Source organism: Musa acuminata, chromosome BXJ3-6 (assembly GCF_036884655.1).
Source record: "Musa acuminata AAA Group cultivar baxijiao chromosome BXJ3-6, Cavendish_Baxijiao_AAA, whole genome shotgun sequence".
NCBI lineage: Eukaryota > Viridiplantae > Streptophyta > Magnoliopsida > Zingiberales > Musaceae > Musa > Musa acuminata.
Window position 1 is genome coordinate 22,096,914 of NC_088354.1, and position 8,272 is coordinate 22,105,185.

Genomic DNA, 8,272 nt, shown 5'->3' on the forward strand with positions numbered 1-8,272 from the left:
AATAACCATAGGTACTTTGTGAAATGGTCAACAAAAATAAGATAGTAATTAAATCCATTACTAGATTGTATTTTAAAATGAAGGACCCGAAAATCAAAATATATAAGTTTAAGAGATGAATTGCTTATGAGAGTGGAGGTAGAAATGAAAGCTTATGCATTTTATTATATTTTTATGAGTTACACAAAAAGGGCTAACAAGATGATAATGATAAAGGTAAATTACAAGAATAAACAATATGACTAAGAACCTTATAGGAATGATGCCTTGAATGATCATGCCATTCTTAAAATAGAGCCTTGATAGTGGTCAAAACAAAGATAGATTTGGATGGTATAATAATTAGCTACTCACAAACTCCATCTCTATTCAGCCCCTCCATAAGATGTGCTACTGTGTTGAGATCATTTACAACAAATGAAGAGGGTAAGAATTTAATAGAGATATTATTAGAAAAATATAATTTAGAGATAAATATTAGGTTCTTATTTATATTAAGAACACAAAGTAAAAAAAAATTAAGAAAGAGTGAAGGTTTATAGAAAGTTATTTTAAGATCTTTATTATTATGTATCATAATATCATCTGGACTATCATAATCTGAATGAAGAAATAGATTATTTAGGTTAGACATGACATGAAGAGAAGCCTCGGAATCAATAAGTTAGTTTGATGAAAGTTGAAAATATTGAGTAGGTATATGCAGTGGTAGTGACAAAAACCAAGTAGGTGGTGCAATAGGATATATAGAATAAGATAGGTATAAAGGCTAAAACATCCATGGAAGAATAGCTTACAAGTGATGACATTTCTTAGCAACATGGCTTTCCATGTCACATATTTGACAGGTGACTTTGATGTTGAATTGTTGATCAGATTTGTTGATACTTTTGCTATGATGATATTGTATGTTACCTCTAGAATGATTGTTTGGATGGTTAACTCGATGGATATGGATCTTGCCTTTATTGATAGAATTAGCCTTGTTAGCAAAATTGACAATGATAAAAGCAGCATCAGAAGGTGGTGTCTCTCGCTTAAGATAAGCTTCATAGCCAGAAAGCTTATCATGAAGTTCTTTAAAAGATATAAGACTATCACGAGCATGAATCTCGATCACAATCTCCTTGTAATGTAATCCAAGACTATTTAATATATGAAAATAATCTCTTCATCATCAAGAGGTGCATCAACCCTAGTAAATGCATCGGCTTGAGTTTTGATAGCCTATATATAGTCAAAAATAAACTTTATGCTCTTAGAAAGTTTGAAGAGAGATTTTGGAAGTTGCATGAGGTAACCATAAGATTTATTAGCATATATTATTGCACGCTTGGTTTATACCTCATGAGAAGATTTTGTAGAGGGTACACAGAGAATGATTTGATGAGAGAGAAAGAGAGATAATGATAGCACTTCTAATATGATAATATTGATGAATCCAACAAGTATATTTAGGATTAATAATTTTAATATTATTCTCTCTAATCATTTATAGAGGGCAAGTTATGGTGCCACCTACATAACCCATAAGATCATATCCGATTAAAAAATAATAAAATTGAATATACTGAGAGATATAGTTTGTGGATGTGAGTTTGAGAGGAGTTTAGATTACAATATTAATAGAGATAAGAGTATTTTCAAAAATAAAAGAGTTGAGATTGATATGAGATAAGTGGCTAATGGAAGAGGCATTATCGACTATGTCAAAAAGTGGAAAAGAAAATCTCAAAGTAGCTTACAAGAAAGATAAGCATGTTAGAGCATAAAGTTCAATAGAACTTGTAATGCTACCTTCAACTATGATGAAAGAGGAGGTACAAAGCAATAATAGCAAAGAGAATATTGAAAAAAACCTCCTTGGTGTGACTATGATATTATAAGAAGAAATGACTAGCTTAAATTTGTATTGATAGTAGGTATGAATTTATATATACAAAAAGAGATTATAAATTATGATAATTACATGATTTTTCAATCAATAATACATATAAAATATAAATCTTCGTTGGGAGTGCCCCATCCTGCTCCGCGAGTCCGTCTCTATCTGCTTTCTCACTGGGCTCTGTGCCTCCTGGTCCGCGTTGGCGAACTTCGTCCTCATCGTGTGGGCGCTGGTCCTCACCGCCAACTCCATCGTCCTGTTCATCAGCTCCCTCGCGCTGGACTACAGTAGCTCGGCCTCTTCACTCCCCAGACCTTAATTCCATCTGAAAGTTCCCAATCGGTACCACCCTCTCGTTCTCTGGCTATGATCGATTGCCAATTCTAATTTTTGCCCAAATCCATGGAGAAAAGTGTCAGCTTTATCGAATGTTTGATCTCCTACCTGAGACGGTGGCTTTCTTTACGGCCGCCTTTCCTCTGCCTCGACGCACCTCCGGCCACTTCCTCGACGACCAGTGGTCGTTTTCTTCCGCTAGAGCGAGACATCCTCACCGACCACAGAACACATTCTTCCTCCATTCCTAAATCTTCAAGTATTGGCTACAGGCTCACGGCTGAGAAGGATGAGCCGAGACCGACGGCATGACGACCAATTCTTCATGGTCATCCTCACTCTAGCGGTCACCTCTCGCCGCAGCCCCGCGGCCGCTTCTCGGCCAAAGTCCACCACCTTCCCTTGGGCAGCAGCTCGACCATCCCTCCTTGCGGCGACGTCTCTGCCCCTCAGTCGCACCACAACAGCTTCATCTCAACAATACTTGGTTGCACCCGCCATCGCAGTAGCAGAGACTGAGACTACCGCCATCGTCTCCCACCGGCAGCGGTTCGGAGGCGTACGTGAACGGAGGCAGCAAGGTGGGACCGTTGGCATTGGCTGGTGCATTAGTGCTGCTGCTATAGAGAAGCCTTTGTTCTCTTAGACTTGCACGGGTGGCTTTTCAGTTCACTGATTCTATTTCTACTGGTGTGATAACTCATCTTCATCCTCATCTTGGTTTACTTCATGATTCTTGGAGCCATTCGAGAGGAGATCACTGGATACTACATCTAAAACCCCAAGCCTAAGCCACCACGGAAGCAGCGTCGTCTTCTGTGGAGAGTAAGAGCAGAACCAGATCTTCGACACGGACGGGTAGTAACATCTGCCACAGGCATCTGCGGCTCCTGCTCCGATCAAGCGTCACTTGAAGCGGTTGGAATGGCTGGCGTAGTTGTGGACGCCGCAGGAGCAGCACCAGTGACCAAGCCTCACATCCTTGCTCCACCTTCTGCTTCGGCGCATCCACAAACGTCATCAACTCCGTCGCCAAGCCAAACGTAGGAGTACGAGCGCCCCTGCTGTTGTCGTCCACCCTCTCCACGCCCAGCTTGAGCTCGCTGCATCGTTGGCACGAGTCCCGCGAACACTGCTGCAACATCATTCCCCAGGCTTCCGTCTGTTGCATCTTGCTGCTCCTCGCTGCTGCTTGCCGCTAGCCTCCTATCACTATTGCCATCCAGCGGAAGCGTGGTGGGCTCCTGTTCTCACCTATATTCTGCTCTACACAGCGAGGGAACCCATCTCTTCCTCCGTGGGGTGTGCTTCTCCTATCACAGGCCGCAACTTCATCCACCATCCACTGCTCGGCCTCAAATCAATATGTTAGGAATGAGTCGGCACTAAGAGAGGGGTTTAAATTAGTGCAACGGTAAAAATATCGATTTTAAAAAATTCTCATACGATTTAAATCGATCTCGGAAAGATGAACTTTAAAATGTTTGCAAGAATGTAATAAGCAAATAGAGTAAGTAAATTAGTTTGCAATATGAGAATTAAAAGTAGAACAAAAATATAAATTGATTTATAGTGGTTCGGTCGTCGTAATCTACATCCACTCCACCGATTCCCCTTCCGTCGAGGCCACCGACATTCACTAACGATCTTTTTCAATAGGCGAAGATCAACTACCCTTTTACAACCCTCTTCTCCTTTTCATAGGTTTAGGGGGGGTGGGGGGTTTGAATTAGTGGTAAAAATATCGATTTTGAAAAATTCTCATATGATTTAAATCGATCTCGAAATGATGCTTAACTTTAAAATGTTTGCAAGAATGTAATAAGCAAATAGAGTAACTAAATCAGTTTGCAATATGAGAATTAAAAGCAGAACAAAAATGTAAATCGATTTATAGTGGTTCGACCGTCGTGACCTACATCCACTCCACCGATTCCCCTTCCGTCGAGGCCACCGACATCCACTAATGATCTTCTTTCAGTGGGCGAAGATCAACTACCCTTTTACAACCTTCTTCTCCTTTTCACAGGTTTAGGAGACAAATTTTACACCCCCTTTACTCCTCTCTAAAACTATACTAACACTTAGATCTTTTAGAGGAGTTCTCACAAGATTATAACGGAGTTTTTCTAATTTTTTTCACTCAATTCTTGTGTATGTTAACCAGGGATGAGAGGAGTATTTATAGGCCTCAAGTAGACTCAAACTTGGAGCCTAAAAATATCTCATCCCTGGTTTTTGAGGTATTGGCGATACCACCGCTTGTGCTGGCGATACCACTACTAGTGCTTTCTAACACTGGGCAGTACCACTGCTTGGAAGATTGTGTTTGGGCGGTACCATCGCCTAGACTAGTGGTACCACCGCCTGACACTAACACTGGGTAGTATTATCGCCTAGTCTCGGAGATTGTGCCATCGACGGTGCCACATGTTGGATTACTGTTTGGGCCTTTCACTTGACCCAACACATTCCATACATGGGCCCAACTAGCCCCTAATTGGGTTGGCCCAATTCTAATCTCAATTATATGCTAACTATGAAATTTAAGACATTTACTAAGCTAAATAAGTCTGTAAGTCTAGGTTCCTTTTAGCGAGCTTCCGGTAATCTTCCAGCGAACTTCCGACGATCTCTCAGCAATGTTCCAGCGAACTCCCGGTAAGCTTCTAGACGTTACGATGATCTTCTTGGCGAGTTTCGATGAGCTTCTTTCGCAAGCTCCTGGACTTCTTGGTCAATTCCGATAGAACTTCCAACGAACGTCTGAACTTCCGATGAACTCTTAAACTCCCAACGAAATCTTGTTCTTGACTCCAGGATTTTATTTTGCTTTATGCGTTGCTATCATAGTTAATCATGCACACTTAAAACCTACTTCGATCTAGACAATTATTATAAATCAAATCTAATATTGTCCGGCATGTCATTGGTTCATCGGCGTTTCATCCGAATCTTCGACGCATCATCCTCTCTTGCGGCTTATTGCCTAATCGACTAGTTGACCTCCGCAACTTTGATATCCTTGATACAATTTTTGCTCTTCTTGGCCCGATGCCCGAACTCATGGCCCGTAGCCTTCTGCCGATATGTCGGTCGATCCTCCGGCTTGATGTCCAATCTTCTAACATATTCTACTCCAGCCCAACAATATTCATCCTGCTTTTAATTATCTTTCCTTGATCGAAGCTTCCTGCGTCACTGAAAACATAGATCAAATCATAAACACTATTCCAGTTTCATTCCTTTGGACATTGAATTCATCTAACCTACTTATTTGAATTGAGTTATATATGATTGCTTTGAATCCTTGAATGCTCTTGCTTTCATTTCCTTTCAAATCTGAACACATTTGTTAAAGATTATGCTTGCATCGTATTGACTCGTAAAGGCACTTGTACGTTTTGTTATTCCGCGTGTGCTTCCGATATGTGCTATTTATTGTTCATACTATCCTTTTGTACTCTGGTGTTTGTGAGATATTGTGAACCTTTGCTAGAAATGGTAAAGGGAGTTATGCATAGAGCCTACGATGCTTTGTCGGCCCCCTCTGACTTCACCTAGATGTGGGTGGATGGAGCTCCCAAACGTGAGAGACTTCTGTCTGGTGGTCATTTAGAAATGGATGAATCACATTCTGTCTGTGGACCCACTACACCTTCTGTATATTTGATATGATATCCAGAGCTTTGGTTATGTATTTATGTATGTGCTTTGGATAAGAAAGATATGAATGCAACGTCAAATACGATGTTTCAGCTTTTGTTTCGTATTCGTTCTTTGATATGCTTTGAAATGGTTCATATGCCGTTAATATGCTCTGAAATATTTCCTACGCTATTGATATGTTCCGAAATGTTCCCTATGCCTCTGAAATGTTCCTACGCCATTGATATGCTTTGAAATATTCCATATGTCATTGATGTGTTCCGAAATGTTCCATTTGTCATTGATATGCTCCGAAACATTTCAGACGTCGTTAATAAGTTTCGAAATGTTTCATTCGTTATTGATATGCTCTGAAATGTTTCATCTATTATTGGGATGCTCCGAAATATTCCATATGCTGTTAATATGCTCCGGAACATTTCCTACACTATTGATATGCTCCAATTACTCTATGCTCCATTTATTTTGGAACCAAATATGTTTCGATTGAAATGACACATGATTTTATATCTAATGAGATGGTATCCTTGAGAATTCTTGTATTCTGTCTTGCATTATGATACCTTACTTATTTGAAATCGTTCCTTTTGTTCTAAATATGCTTTGTCAATTACTGAGTTGTTTTTAGCTCACTCCATTGTTATATAAAATCTTTCAAGTCAGCTTGTCACTCTTTGAGATGTTTGAATTGGGTTGAGGCAGTGGAGAGCTATTTAGAATTATGGGCAAGTCTTGTTGGTTATTATGTTATTGTTGTATAAGCATATTTTGTATGTAATGAAATATTGTCGATGAACCGAAATGGATATACCTTGTAAAAGTATTAGAAGATCTCTCTTATTTGGAATTTCAGAATTTTAAGTTTAGTTTACGATGATATGAACTTGTGGTAAATAGTTGGAGTTCTGATTGTATAATTTATTTAGCATGTGGATTTATAAATGTTGTTCATGTTTGTTAAGTTGGCTTAGGTTATCATAAATGTGAATTATCGAGTGATGTGATATATGATTATAAACTGCACAGGTTTTATAGATGTGAATTTGATAGAATATTTTTTAGTGTCTTCAAATATTAGTTTGGATCCTGGATTGGTTTGTGATGAAATTTTAATATCATCAATATTTTTGATGGGTATGACAATGAGTTCACTGATTGATCCACTTACGGAATACTATATGGTTGATGATGTCTTATTGTCAAACAGCGATTTCGTAGTCTCAATGGTGTACCTGGTCCTTAGATTTGAGACACCAAAGATGTCCTGTATGAGTGCTCCACTTTTTGATACCGGACTTATAGGTTTGGATGTTCTAGATCTAGCACAATCGATCATCGGGAGTGGTAACCAACCTTACGAGGACTATTGAGTATCGATAGAGGATCATCTACTATTAGAACCCTTGTAGATTCTAAACTTGGGGTTGATCTCTTTAGGGGATCGACCTCCTTGGAACTCTATAGGGGTTCCTCCCTTCAAGTTATTGCTCAAAGGTTATAGAAAAGATTTTTCTATTGCTTATCAAAAGATGATAAATATATGGCTATTTATAGGATTTCTAAACCCTAACTCCTAATATGACTCCTACTCAATTAAGACTCATACTCAAGACTCCTAATAGGACTTCTACTCAAGACTCCTATTCCTTTACAACTCCTAATTCTTCTATAAGAAATAACCTTCAAACCCTAGCTGGCCTCTTCATCTCTTTAACAGGGATCGGCTTAGATAGGTTTTACATGAATGCCCCTCTCAATTAGGACTCTCCTAGCTAGAGTCCTAATAGACCCATCCTCTTCAAATCAGCCTTGTCCTCGAGGCTGACAATCCATGAATTCTAGGAATTTGATCTTTAAGTCGTCATAGTTCTCCCAAGTGGCACCTTCTACTGGTAAGTTCTCCTACTATATTAGCACTTTAGTGATATGTCATCATCGTCGAGTCACGATCCGTCGATCAATAATGGCACTTGATTGGGTATGGAGTTCTCTTTGAGTAGTCATATTTGGTGGATGGCTTTGGACTGTCTCCAAGCACCTGTTCACTATTTCCATCTGGTCATCGGTTTGTAAGTGATACGCCATACTCTTTTCCAATTTAGTGCCCTGCATCTGGAATAACTCTGTCCAAAATCGGCTCATTGTTAGGATCAAGAGCACTAGGGGGGGGGGGGGTGGTGGGTGAATTAGTGCAGCGGAAAACTTTCGACGATTTAAAACGATGTTTGTACAATGAAATCGTTTCCGACGTAAAACCATTTTTGGAAACTTAACTTGAAGGCGAGTTCATAAAGGAGTGCAACAAAAGTAATGAGGAAGTAAATCACATATGGAGGTTTGCAGTAACGTAAGCAGCAAAAATAAATGCAAACTAAAGAG